The sequence below is a fragment of the Equus quagga genome, chromosome 15 (genome assembly GCF_021613505.1).
Source record: "Equus quagga isolate Etosha38 chromosome 15, UCLA_HA_Equagga_1.0, whole genome shotgun sequence".
NCBI classification, from domain to species: Eukaryota; Metazoa; Chordata; class Mammalia; order Perissodactyla; family Equidae; genus Equus; species Equus quagga.
In genome coordinates this window covers 47,475,832-47,489,614 of record NC_060281.1, presented here as the reverse complement: position 1 = coordinate 47,489,614, position 13,783 = coordinate 47,475,832, and the positions used below count along the sequence as shown (strand labels likewise).

The following is a 13,783-nucleotide window of genomic DNA, read 5'->3' as shown; positions in this document are numbered from 1 at the left end:
ACTAAGATAAGTGCTAGAAAATGCTATACATACTTTAATACTTTTTCCTCACAAAAATGGACTCACACTATATAGGCTGTTTTATAACTTGCTTTATTCACTCAACAATACAGTATCTTTCCATGTAATTAACCCTATTTCCACAGCATAATTCTTTTTTCTTTCTTTCCTTTTTTTTTTTTTTTTTTGCTGCTGAGGAAGACTGGCCCTGAGCTAACATTCACGCCCATATTCCTCTACTTTATATGTGGGACACCTGCCACAGCATGGCTTGCCAAGCAGTGCCATGTCTGCACCCAGGATCCAAACCAGCGAACCCCGAGCCACTGAAGTGGAACATGCTTACTTAACTGCTGCACCACCAGGCTGGCCTCCAGCATAATTTTTAATGATGTAACATTGTTTAATGTCCCTCTTATGTTTCTAGGGGTTCCCATAATTAAAGACAATCAGAACACAGGTTTCCATTTCTGTTTTGAAAATGTTGATAAGTAAAATAACTTGGACATTTCTCTGTTAACGCCAAGCAGCCTGAACCCCTTGGAGGGCAGAAAGTGCCATGCTCCCTCTCCCAGCACACCACTTCCATCATCTTTGTTCTTGGTCACTGCCCCTCTGTGCAGGACTGGGAGTGCAAATGAACCCTGAAGGTCAGATGCAACCAGTGTTGCAGATCCACCTGCAGACTCTTCTCCTCTTCAGGAAGTTGAATTCATTTCATCACAGTTTCTATGCAGCACACTGAAATCTCAACTATGCTTCAAAAACCCATGTGATAAAGAGAAAAAAAGAGTGACGATTATATCTGATATCCAAGTTGACTTCCCGTAGATCAGGAATAAAGGCTAACCACATTTGCAATGTGTTGTTGACAGAAAAGTGTTTGCAGGGAAGGGTCTGAAACCTTTTCTCTTATCATTTAGAAACGAGGAATTACAGCCATAAAAATCCAGTGATGGGCTATTTTAAGCACAGAATGGGATCATTCTAAACATCAGGGTTGTGAAAGCAATAATTCAGTTCCTAGTAATTAATCCATAAATTTCCTCTCCAATACAATTCAATTCCTAAACGAAGCACGATATATCATCTAAAAATGTGTATGACAACGTCATGCTTTTTCCTGCTTAATTTAAAATAAACAGCAGCGCTCACTTGTTAAATGGGAGAAAGAATGTGCAGAGAATTATTCAACTCACTATATTGGCCAATCCAGTGATTCTCAAAGTGTGGGACCCCCACCAGCAGCATAAGCATCACTTGGGAACTTATAATATATGCAGGCCCCACCCCAGACCTTCTGTATCGGATCCTGGGGCCAGGGTTCTGGGTTTAACCAGCCCTCCAGGTGGTTCCGACACACACTCAAATTTGCCCTATGGTTTCATTCTCTCATAGGCATGCCAAGCCCTGCCCACTCGAGACAAGAAGGCCACTTTCCAGCAGACCCAAGGACAGCTGCCTCCCAGGGTCAAGATGAACATTTACCTAGAGGCAGTTGTGTTTATTCTAAATACCCATTAATGCCATTTGTACTGACTATTATATTTAAGTTTACTAGCTTTTTTTTAAAAAAAAAATGTGATCTGTAAAGAAATAGACAAGATTGTAAAAAAATCTTCAAAGGTTCTACGCTCACATCATTTCATAAAATGTACAAATTTCACCCTCCAATTTAGGGAAACTGAAACCGCAGTTGTAGATAATGCATCATGGATGTGGTTTATGTAAGAATTCCCATCATGCCCTGGTGTTACATCAAAGTATTTTCAAATGAAACTATATGTAAATTTTTTTTTTTTGAGGAAGATTAGCCCTGAGCTAACATCTGCTGCCAATCCTCCTCTTTTTGCTGAGGAAGACCGGCCCTGAGCTAACATCCGTGCCCATCTTCCACTTCCACTTGGCAGCATGGCTTGCCAAGCAGTGCCATGTCCACACCCAGGATCCGAACTGTGGAACCCTGGGCCACTGAAGCGGAACGTGCGCACTTAACTGCTGCGCCACTGGGCTGGCCCCTATATGTAAATGTTTCATGTTAAAATATTTAGGGTATATATACATTGTTTCTTAAGACTTCTTGTCTGCTTGACTATTTTTTATTAACTAATAATCTCCGATTATGGCATCTAGTGTATTTTGAAGAAGTTTTATAACAGAATCTTGAATATATTGATCAAAAAATTTAAAATATTTTTTATTTAAAATCAGCTCTTTCTCACATGCCAGTAAAAATTGCTAAAAATACTTTTAAAACCAGTCATGAGGATTTGCAATTCTAAAAAAGTTGGGAGATGCTATTATTTATTTAACCGCTCCCTCTTGTCGGAGGTTTTGGTTATTTTCAATTTATCAATATTGTAAGTTATCGTAAATAATTCTACAGTCAACGTAGAAATGCTAGTTTGTTAAATTAGTCTTAACTTTGATCTCACAAGTTCTATAAAATGGAAAATTTCGTTTTGGATCTTGTGTCTACTGTTGCAGAGAATTTGAGAATGCAGGGATTGCCATTTTCACATAAATATTTTAACAATGAGTGACTGCTTGATTAGCCCAGATGACTTGGAACTATTTGTTTAATTCTCCAAAGAGTGACTACTTATTCCTTTGTCCTTCCAAATGTTTGAATCTGTGCAACTTGAATGCTGGAAATCCACAAGAGGAAACAAACAAGCAAAGAAGTAATTACCAGCTGCAGCTGAGGTCAACAGATTCGTTTGGACTTTAGTCCTCAGCCCAAGGTGAACAATTGCCGGCTGTAAATCAGTTGCTAGAAAGACTGACATCCTCCAGCAGAGGAAAAAAGTGAAGTCCTTGGCAGATGGTCTTGGATATTGAGTTAAGCTGAAATATTACATTCCACTTTCTGTAATATAAAAATCTTAGGTTAAATAGGGTCCAATCATTGTCAATTTCATGTCACTCAGCCCAATAAAAGCCTACTATTTCATAGGATCAAGGAGCATTTCAGGGCCTGCCTAGACAGTATTCCCCCAGACAAGTGTGAGGACAGCGGGGAGGGGAGGGAGAGCCTGGGTTCTCAGTGGGGGCCAGTAGGACCCTCGTTGTGCCCCATGGAACCGCCTAACAACCAGCAGGCTTGAGCCCTGCCAGGGGTGGCTGCCAGTCAACTGTTTCTCCCTTGTCCTCCTCATCGACTCAGTAACATTAGTGAATATTTCTCAATTTGTTTTTTCTTCCTCTTCTCCTGGTCTTAAGCTGAAAGTTTTGGAGTGATTTTAGTTACTCTCCCCTCACTCCAATTCCCGGTTTTTCTAAGTTAACTTAGTACTTTTGATTTAATATTGTGCAGTGTGAGTGCTTGACAGTTGGCTGTTTTAAAAAAAAAATTGAAAGGCAAGTGCCTGACATTAAGCTTTTGATTGCCGAGGCATCCACTTCAAAGACAGCTATCTCAGTAAACACATTGCCAGCTATCAGACTGAATAAAGAGCCACCCTTCCCCCCCAGTTTTAGAGATCTCTAGTTGACTTAAATAAGTGACCATTTGCTTGTTTGTGCCTTCTCGCTATAATATTTTAAATTCACCAATAAGGAGTGAATCCTCGAAATCCTAAGCACCCTACTCTCTACCCCAACAAAACAGAACCCCAGGTCCATGCTCTCTCTCTACCCACAACCTTGCTGTGTGGTCCCAGGCACACCCTGTACCCTCCAGGACCTGTGAGTAGTAAACCTTGTCCTTTCAAGGTTTCCTGATGGTTATTGCCAAGGTGCATCTTGCAATCAATCATAGTAAGAATCACAAGGGCTGGTCCAGCCACAACATTGGTTCTGAAAGGGTAAATGTCTATGGGGCTCACCGTGGGCCCAGGTGAGTGCCCCTAGGCACTTCTAGCCAATAGCATCACTATCGATAGGCTGAGACCCACACAAAATATATTGTTGAATTATCCATAAGCTGTGCTCTTTTGTTTCAAGAGTTCATATTTGTGCTTATATACAGGTTACCATCTACCCTTATTCACTTATATAGATATGGATATATTACAGATGTAATACCTCAAGTTTCATTGTTCATGACTGTTTCCTGTCATCTTCATCTTGCCCTATCTTTTTTTTTTTTTTGAGGAAGATTAGCCCTGAGCTAACATCTATGTCCATCCTACTCTATTTTATATGTGGGATGTTGCCACAGCATGGCTTGACAAGCAGTGCATAGGTCCATATCCAGGATCCTAACCAGTGAACCCCAGGCCACCAAAGTGGAACATGTGAACTTAACTCCTGCACCACCATGCCAGCCCCCATCCTGCCCTATGTTTTTTTTTTTTTTAAAGATTGTCACCTGAGCTAATATCTGTTGCCAATCTTCTTCTTTTTTTTTCTTCTTCTTCTCCCCAAAGCCCCACAGTATATAGGTGTATATGCTGGTTGTAGGTCCTTCTGGTTGTGCTGTGTGGGACACCACCTCAGCCTGGCCTGATGAGTGGTGCCATGTCTGTGCCCAGGATCTGAACTGGTGAAACCCCGGGCTGCCAAAGCACAGTGCACGAACTTAACCAGTTGGCCACAGGGCTGGCCCCCATCTTGCCCTACCTTAATGTCTGGGTTTGTGTTCTGGTTGGAGCATTCCCTTGAGGAAATCCTTCATTTGGGAGCACTTATGTGTATAATCTCTGAATTCATGCATAGCCTCAAATTTCTTAGATATGTGAGGTGGGATATCTTGGCTAGGTATAGAATTGTGGCCTTCTTTTCTCTCAGAAACCTGTAGGTTGGATTCTACTGTATTTTAGCTTCTAGTGTTACACATGAGAAGTCCAATGCCAGTATGATTCTTTTTCTTTGGGAAGTGATTTGTTCTTTTTTCCCTGACAATTTTATGATTTTTTTCCTTTCTTTTTTGAATTCAGGAATTTTATTGGGATTCTCCTAGAGTGTGTCTTTTCTCATAAGTGCCATCTGGAAATCAGTCTACCCTTTCAATCTGAAGGCCACCAATATCTATTCAAGTTATAGAAATTCTCTTTTATTTATTTATTTTTTTTGAGGAAGATTAGCCTTGAGCTAACATCTGCCACCAATCCGGCTCTTTTTGCTGAGGAAGACTGGCCCTGAGCTAACATCCATGCCCATCTTCCTCTACTTTCTATGTGGGATGCCTACCACAGCATGGCTTGCCAAGTGGTGCCATGTCTGCACCCGGGATCCGAACTGGCAAACCCCAAGGTGCCAAAGCAGAGTGCACAAACTTAACCGCTATGCCCTGAGCCAGGCCCTTCTTTTATTATTTTTTTAAAAATTGTCTCTTTTTCTGGAGCTCTACTATAGACTTAGGTATTTAGGCCTATTCTCCAAGTCTCTTATCTCCTCTTTTTGATATACTGTTTTTCTCTAGTCATTGAGATGCTTCTTGGACTTGCATTCCCAAGCCCACTGAGATGAGCCTTAACAGTAAACTTCTCTTCTATTTATCTTGGGAATAGCTTAATTGTGTATGTATTTTAGCTTTATAAATTCTTTATTATGTTGCCAATGACTCCCTTTATTTGATCTTATTTTTTCGCAACTAAATTTCTGTCTATCTCCTCCAGCAGCTTTACTTTCTGGGGCATGTATTCTATTTGTTACAACAGAAATACAGAGAATATAGAAATATTCTATTTCCGTCTTTTACTGCTGGCCTTGCTTAGGTGGAATTTGTTGTTGGTGGTGGTAGATGTCTTATTGGAACCCCTAACGTGATATTGTTTAAATACTCTAAAAGGCAACAGGCACAGGAGGACGGAGGCAAACCAATCTCCATTCCAGGAAGTTTCATGTATAGAAGTCAGACCGCCAGCCCTCACTGAGGTGCGTGAGGGAAGACTCCCTGACACAGGTCCTCACGTACTTTACCAATCTTACGGGCAGGAAGGGCTTAGCTACCCGATTTAGCTTCTTAACATCATGGAAGCCAAGTACCCAGGCCCATTTTGTCAGGGCAGATGGTGATTTTCACCAGGGGCTCCTTTTATCTGTAAAAGATACATTCTTCCCAATATCCACCATTGTCAATCCTGAGCTGCCTGAAACTGGTCTCCAGGCAATCTCCTGCCCCTGGGAGAGAAAGCCCCATGCTGGTTCTCCCTGCTGGAATCCAACGAACCGTAAGACCCTGAATTCACACAGCTTCCTAACCCCAGCAGTTGGCTGGCTCAGGAAGCTCAGGTCGAGTGGGGATGGGAGTAAAAGGAAAGAGATGGCCACATTCAGATGGCTACACTCCCAAGATGCTTTTGCATCCACTGAGAGGGCTGATAAGTATTTTTCTACTCATGGTTTAATAAGATAAAAATCTCTCATGCACAAATGTATTTGAATTTTCCCAAATGCTTCTTCCGTATATATCAAAACGGTCCTGTTTTTTCTCTCCTCTGACTCATTGATGGGATAAATTTTGTCACCATCTTTGCCAATACCAAGCAACACTGTCACTCCTGGAATAAACCCCCAACCAAATCATTTTATCAGTTAGGATGCTTTCACCTAAAAATAATAAAAAGCCCAACACACACACGAATTTAAACAATAAAGAAGTTATTGATGTATATAGCCAGAACGCCCAAAGTAAGGCAGGTCCATGGTTGGTTGATTCAGTGCTCAACAGCCATCTGGGACCCAGGGTTTTCTGCCTCTCTGTTCTTCTGCCCATGACATCAGCTTTGTTCTAAAGCACATATTCCTTCTGGTCATAGGATGGTTTCCTATGCTCCTATGATTTTGTTTGCTTGTTTGTTTGTTTTTGAGGAAGATTAGCCCTGAGCTAACATCCACTGCCAATCCTTGTCTTTTTGCTGAGGAAGATTGGCCCTGAGCTAACATCTGTGCCCATCTTCCTCTATTTTATATGTGGGATGCCTGCCACAGCATGGCTTGATAAGCCATGTATAGGTCCGCACTCAGGTTCCTAACCGGCAAACCCCAGGCCTCCAAAGAGGAGCACAAACTTAACCTCTACGCCACCGGGCCAGCCTCACTCCTATGGTTTTTAATGGCAGTTGGGGCTGCATGCTTTCTCTCTTACCTTAGGCAGAAGAGATTCATTTCAGGAAGCTCTCCCATAAAAACATAGAGGAAATTTTCTAAAAGACCCTGAAAACACCTGGATTGTGTTGGTGCCATTCCTGAGCCAGCCACTGTTGAGGTAATGGGAGTTACCTTTAGAACAAACAAATCCCCCCTCGGAGTTAGGGATGGAATCGCTTTCCCTAAGGCAAGTTGACAAAGGGTGGATATCTGAATAAAATTGGGTTCCGTTATGAAGCGAACAAGGCAAACGGATACAGGACAGGCAAACAACAATGTAGACCACATTTGTGAGGGATTATTATTTTCATGTGATGCTGCATTCATTTTGCTAATATCTTACATTGAATTTTTCATATTTTTATATAGTTTTCTTCATTATGGTTATTTCTCATGAGAAAAATATCTTGGGAATTTTCTACGAGAAACCTAAAACTATGCGGCCCATCCTCCTCCCAAGCTTCTAGATTGGGGTCTATCTGATTGTCTCCTGCTATTGCTCCTCCAACCACACACCACCAAAGGATTCAAATAATGTGCTTTCAACTTTGCTGAATTTGGAAAAGCTACAGTGATAAGCTTTAGACCATCCTTTCAATTCTACCAATATCTAATTTATTCATGCTCTGGTCTTTGATCAGTTTATTTTTAATACCCAAACATATTTTATTATATCTTTATTCTTTTTTAAAGTAAACTTTTTTATTTTGCTGTTATAAGAAATAATACAGAGAGATCCTATGTACCCTTTGCCCAGTAACATCTTGCAAAACTGTAGTACAATATCACAACCAGGATATTGACATTGATACAGTTAAGATATAGGATATTTCCATCACCATAAGCATCTTTCATGTTGCATTTTTAAAATTATTTTTTATTTTTAATTGTGGTTAAAAAAACACATAATCTAAAATTTTCCATCTTAACATTTTTAAATACACAGCGTGGTAATGTTAAGTACATTTGCATCGCTGCACTGCTATCTTTAGGACAGTACCGAAGATTGCTTCTCCTTACTCCATTCTTTGGTGAATATTAAGCATCTACTTCTGCTTAATATTCGCCTGGCCCTGTAGTGGATACAGTAGCAGTGTGAGCATGTCACAGGTAATGTGTAAGATGTGGTACCCGATTAAAGAAAACTTTAACCTTTGGTGGGAAGGGGGAAACACATGAAAAAATAACAAAATAGATAGTATATTCCCCCAAAGACAAATTATAGAATAATCAGACAGTTCTTATGTCTCATTCCTTCTTCCTTTCTTTTATCCCTTTCAGTGCATATTTTTTTAGTCTTCCCGAATTCTGCTTCCCTCTTTCTATGTCCTTTTTTCTTCTATTTTCTTCCCTAGATATTTCAGAAACCAAGCGTTGTGAAACTGATTACCTCCGGTAGAATTTCAAAGTGATTATCTAATTAATCACAGTATACTAAGAACTTTTCTATTTTTTTCCACCCGCCATGAAATTGGTTAAAATCACAAGGACTGTCCTTTATAGGCTTCCTCCTTCTATGGTAAATTGATTTGGTCTGTGTCCAGCAGGTGGCGCTAAAGGATAGTTAATAAAAGTCACTGCGTCTCCACTGTGCACAAAATCTTTTGGAGTTTATAGCATTTTGAGTCATTCTACTTGATTGCATAATAACCAAAACTTTGTATGGTCTATCCTTTGAATATTGTAGCTCCTAGATCACTATTACACTTCTCGGTTTTTTGTCTTCCTTATGTCCCTGATCTCTTCCCATTAGGGAGCCCAAACTTTTTCCTTTGGACTTCTCCTCTTTGCTGTCCACATACTCACCTTTGGTGATCTCATTCCATCTGCTGACTTGAAATACCATCTATATGTGGATGACTGCCAAATTTCTATCTCCAACGCGGACATCTTCCCTAAGTCCAGGCTCCATTCAGGTGTCTCATTAGCGTCTCAACTTAATATGTTCCATACAGAGCGCTCTGCTTCTTGCAAAGCATTTCCCATCTCAGTGAATGGCAACTCCAACCCCCTCCCCCACTCCCCGCATGGCTCAGGCCCCAAACCCTGACGTCCTCCTTGACTTCTCTCCTTCCTACACATTCTCTGTCTAGTCCTTTAGCAGATCTTGTCAGCTCTTCTTTCAAAATACATGCAGAGTCTGACCACTTCTCACCACCTATGCGCTAAATCCTTGTCCAAGCTACAACCATCTCTCACCTGGATTGTTGTCATAGCCTTTTAATTCACCCCCTCGCTTCTGTCCTGTCTCCTGTCTATTCCAAAGACAGCAGCCAGAGTGACCCTGTTAAAACATAAAAGAGATTGTATCACATTTCTAATCCACATTACAAAGACTTCTCATTTCATACCAAGTAAAAGCCAAAATAATTAGGTACAGTGGCCTACGAGGCCATAAATGACCACCCCAAATTTCCCTGGGCTTCATCTTCTAGTACTCTCCCCTCCCTCATTCTGCCCCAGCCACACTAGGACCTCATTACTCCTCAGGCATGTCAGACGTGGTCCCACCTCGGAGCCTTTGTGCCTCTTGTTCCCTCTGCCTGGGAGCCTCCTGCCCCAGACAGCCACACAGTCGCTCTTCCACCTTCTCCAGGCCAGTGAGCTCTCCCCTGACCGCCTGGTTTAAAAGCACAGTCTCACCACTCCCACAATTCTCTAGCCTGCTTCTAGCTTTGTTTTTCTCCGTAGTGATTTATACACACCAACACACACACACACACTCACAATTGGTTTACTGGCTCTTCCCAGCTAGAGTGTAAGATCCATGCGGGCGGAGACTTGTGTCTGTTTTGATCACTGCTCTGTCCCCAAGACCAGTGTGAGCACCTGGCACACAACTGGCTCTCGACACGAACTTGTAGAATGAGTAAATAAATGAATGATCACGCTGCGTTGAATTAATGGTTGAATTCCAGAATATATCTCGGTACACAAATCTCTCCTACTGCTGGTGACATATAGCACTTTGACCCTCTGAAATACAAGCCTAGGCAGATCTCCAAGTCCTTGGTCAAGGTTTTATTGAAAAGAAGATTAAAACTCAGAACAAACCAACTCACAGGCTTTAGTAAATCATTTACCAACATACACTCTGCCAACAACTTTCTTTCCTTGATCCAGCTTTTATCTGAATGTCCAACTTATAACGGAGTAAATTCTCCAAGGCTGAACACAAATGACACTTTATAAAATACCAGTCAGTGACAGAAAAACGTCCTCACCCTTAGAATCATCTACAAATTTAGGGTTTCTTCAGCCTAGCCAATATTTTAGAAACTTGAGAATGGATGACTATAATTTATTTTTTTGAACCACACTAAATTTCTCCTGTGGCCACTTAAGTATCTTTAAGCCCTAAGATACGTTCATTAATCTTAATAAAAAGGAAGGACTTTGGGTCTCTAGCTTCCAAATTACAATGTGTCCTATATTTCAAATGAGAAGGGTGTTATTGAGTCATTTCTCTGACTTTTTGTCAGGTAAAATAATTGCAGTTTATTTGCTCAGAAAAGTGAGCCACATCCAAACTCTCTTTCGTGCCAATGAGATTAAAATGCTAAGGCCTTTTTGGGAGGGTGGGGTAAGGAATGAGGACAGTAGCATTAATTCCTATGGAGAGAGTACAGTGGCCTAGGAATTCTCTTTGGAAATCTGCATATTTTCCATACTGTCTAGCCTTGAAAACAGTTTTCCGATCCAGCTATCTGATATGCCCAACCCCCATCTAAAGAATAATTTTGTCTTTTCACTTTAAATACTTTTAGGCTTTATGGAAAAAACCAACCATCTCTTTGCTTATATAGTTTGCCCTTGACTATCCAGTCTTTCATGCAATGTGTCAATTTACCGTGTATTTTGTGCTAGACATTGTGCTAGGTTTTAGAGAAGCAGAGAATATAGCGATAAAGAGAGTAAAATTTAACAGAGGCTCAGAATCGCTAGAAAGATATGCAAACAGATTGTCAAAATGCAATGTGATGCACTTCAAATTTGAGCACAGAGGAGAAGAGAGAGAAACTCTATTTCTGAAGGATTCGGTGATGGTTTCATGGAGAAAGTGACATTTAAGCAGAATCTTTCCTGATGAGTAGGAGTCTGCCCAATATAGAAAGAGGAGAAAGACTCCAGGGAGAGACTGTATATGCAAAGACAGAGAGTGTGAAAGAACAGGCCATGGCAGTAGAACAGGGAAATGTTTAGTGTGCCTGAACCAGAGATGCAGTGGAGGGAGATGTCACTGGAAAAGCTGAAGTGACTGTGCCCATGCTCAATGCTTGGGTTTTATACTGTAAACATGAGAGGGTTTTAGGCAAGGGACAAATGCCCCAATCTGATTTAGGACGATCACTCTAGCTGGTACAGTGCTTCTTGAGGTATGGCCCCAGACCAGCAACTGCAGCCTCCCCTGGAATCTTGATAGAAATCCAGACTATGGCTTCAACCCCAGACTTTAGAGTCAGAAATTCTCATCATGGAGCTTGGCAATCTGTATTGTATAAGGTGCCCAGCTAATTCCGATGCACATTCAAGTTTGAGGACCTCTGTTCTAGTAACAGCGTGGAAGATGGAGTGGGGGTAAGGACAAATTGAAACTCTGTGGGTTCTTCCAAATAGCTCATCCATGCGGGGGGGAAAAAAAAAGGCCAGGGGCATGAGTTTGGGCAAGACAGGATGCATCAGAAAGACCTTTCCAAAACTTCATGTTTGGCAGGAAACAAACAAAGGATGTCTGGAGCACCAGTTCTCAAATCTCATGGATTCCCAAAATTATCTATGTGGCTTTTAAAAAATATAACTTCCAGGTCCCATTCTCAACTCATGAAACAGAATCAGCATACTGTTTTGAGCTCCTCTTCCTCTGCTGTTCTTACGTCTTCTCTACATTTTGTGGGGGGTTTTGCTCATGGAATCCTCTCTCTTGCTAAGATTAACTACTTGCACTTTCAGGAGATTTCTGGTAAGTACCTCCTGCCTTCCTTATAGAGGAAGACAGCTTTCCAGCATGGGAGCTGGGAGGGGCTGTCACTACACAGAGACCCCTGGCTCTTAATTCCTGCCACTCATTAAGTCCCCTGGAGAGATTTTTTTAAATGCTGGCTCAACCTCAAGCTAAATAAACTAGAATTCCTGGGGGTAAAGTACTTCTAAAATGCTCCCGTGGTGACTCTAATGTGCATCTAGCATGAAGAACTGTGAAGTAGACCAACAGCTTCATCTTAGTGAGAAGGAGTCACAAAGAAAGAGATCCTAGAGCCAAGGAGGAGCATCTCATGTGACCTGGGTCCGATAAGGGCATAGTCAATGGTATTAAGATGCTTAAAAGGTGGAGAAGGATGAGTACCAAGAAAAGACCATTACATCTAGTCATGAGGACAATGCTGTTAGACTTCCAGGCACAGAAGGCGGAACAAAGCCAACTCGTAGAATCTCTCCCCAGTAGTTAAAGCAATGAACAAAATATTGAAAACGAACACAAAAGCCCAGGAAACAATAAAACAAAGGAAACAGTAAAAACTTACCTGCCTCAATTAAACAAGAAAAAAGGAAGAGCTTGATGTCATACACTTTGAAAAAGAAGCATCAAGGGAAGGACCAAATGATTCTGGAGTGGTAAGTCTGGTGCGGCTCCTGACTGCTTTCTCTTCCCCAAAAGCACTACTGAAGAAATAAGATGACTGACTGAGCCAACAACATCTTGAGCCTTCTCACTAACCCCTCCTGGTTCACAGAGAAGTGGACTAAGGTCATGGATTGGCATCCCTGGGAAAAATTGTAGAATTCTTCCAGATTAGAAGCCCTTCTCTCCCTTGGGGCCCTTGAAAGATGCTAAAAAGATTACAAGGGCTCCACACCCTCCAAGACATTAGGTTGAGCTGGGGAGATGAGCCAAACCTCACGGGAGTTAGATGTATCGCTTTCTAGGTCAAGTGGGCCCTGTTACATTTGACAGTCTCGGAACCCTTTTAGAGCTCACACCCGCTGGGCTGGCTCGGCCCCAGCTTGGCTCGACCACTACCCTCCTCATACCACCAGGTTACAGAACAGCGATCTAAAAGCAATATCCAGCCTTAAAACTGGAAAGGCAGACCAGAGCCAAGATGGCGCCGTGAGTAGTCCTCTTTGTCTCTCGCCCTTCAAGTCTACAATTATTTGGACACTTATCGCTTGACAAAGGATATCCAGACAGCATCTCAGGACGTCTGAGACACCCACGCAACTATACATCGGAAGGCGGATGGACTTTCCTCCTGGAGGATGTGGAAATAGGTGAAAACTCTCCGACCCCGACGGGCAGCCTAGTACCCGCAAGCGGCTTTCTTCCAACGGACGCCCCCAGAGGATCCACACACATATAGGGCAGGAGCGAGAACACAACAGAGGAGCGACGGTGGAAACAGGTGACCAGAACCCTACCTAAACCCCCTGCAATTACTCCTAAACGCAGAGGGAAACTTTGGAGTTGCACACCTGAGCCCGCGGGGAGAGTCTCTCCCCGCCATTGGCGGGGAGACCCAGCCTGGTGCTCGGGGCGCCCGGAGGGTCCCAGAGAGAGACACGGAGGGCACAGAGATCTCCCAGCTGCCGTTGCCCGCCCCATGGGACTAGGGATTGCCGGAGATCTCGGAGAGGACTGGGGCCGGGGGAATTTTCAAAGGCCGGTTCTGTGACCCGGAGGGGAAGCGCCGGAGCTCCGCCCGGGCAGCAGACAAAACTCTCTGTCTGCCGTTAGCAGAGGGGCCACGCT

The 13,783-nt window shown here is 42.5% G+C and overlaps 1 long non-coding RNA gene across 2 annotated transcripts; it reads right to left on the bottom strand.

Moving 5' to 3' along the window:
• Positions 1-275: 275 nt before the first annotated feature.
• LOC124227307 (uncharacterized) lies at positions 276-9,954 on the bottom strand. Of its 2 annotated transcripts, none has more exons than XR_006885447.1 (4): positions 9,763-9,954; positions 9,235-9,319; positions 2,693-2,869; positions 276-758 (listed from the first exon to the last, which is right to left on the bottom strand). It is a non-coding gene; the product is annotated as an uncharacterized LOC124227307 (long non-coding RNA). The 2 variants fall into 2 exon arrangements; XR_006885446.1 differs by lacking the exon at positions 9,763-9,954 and adding an exon at positions 9,547-9,678.
• Positions 9,955-13,783: the final 3,829 nt, after the last annotated feature.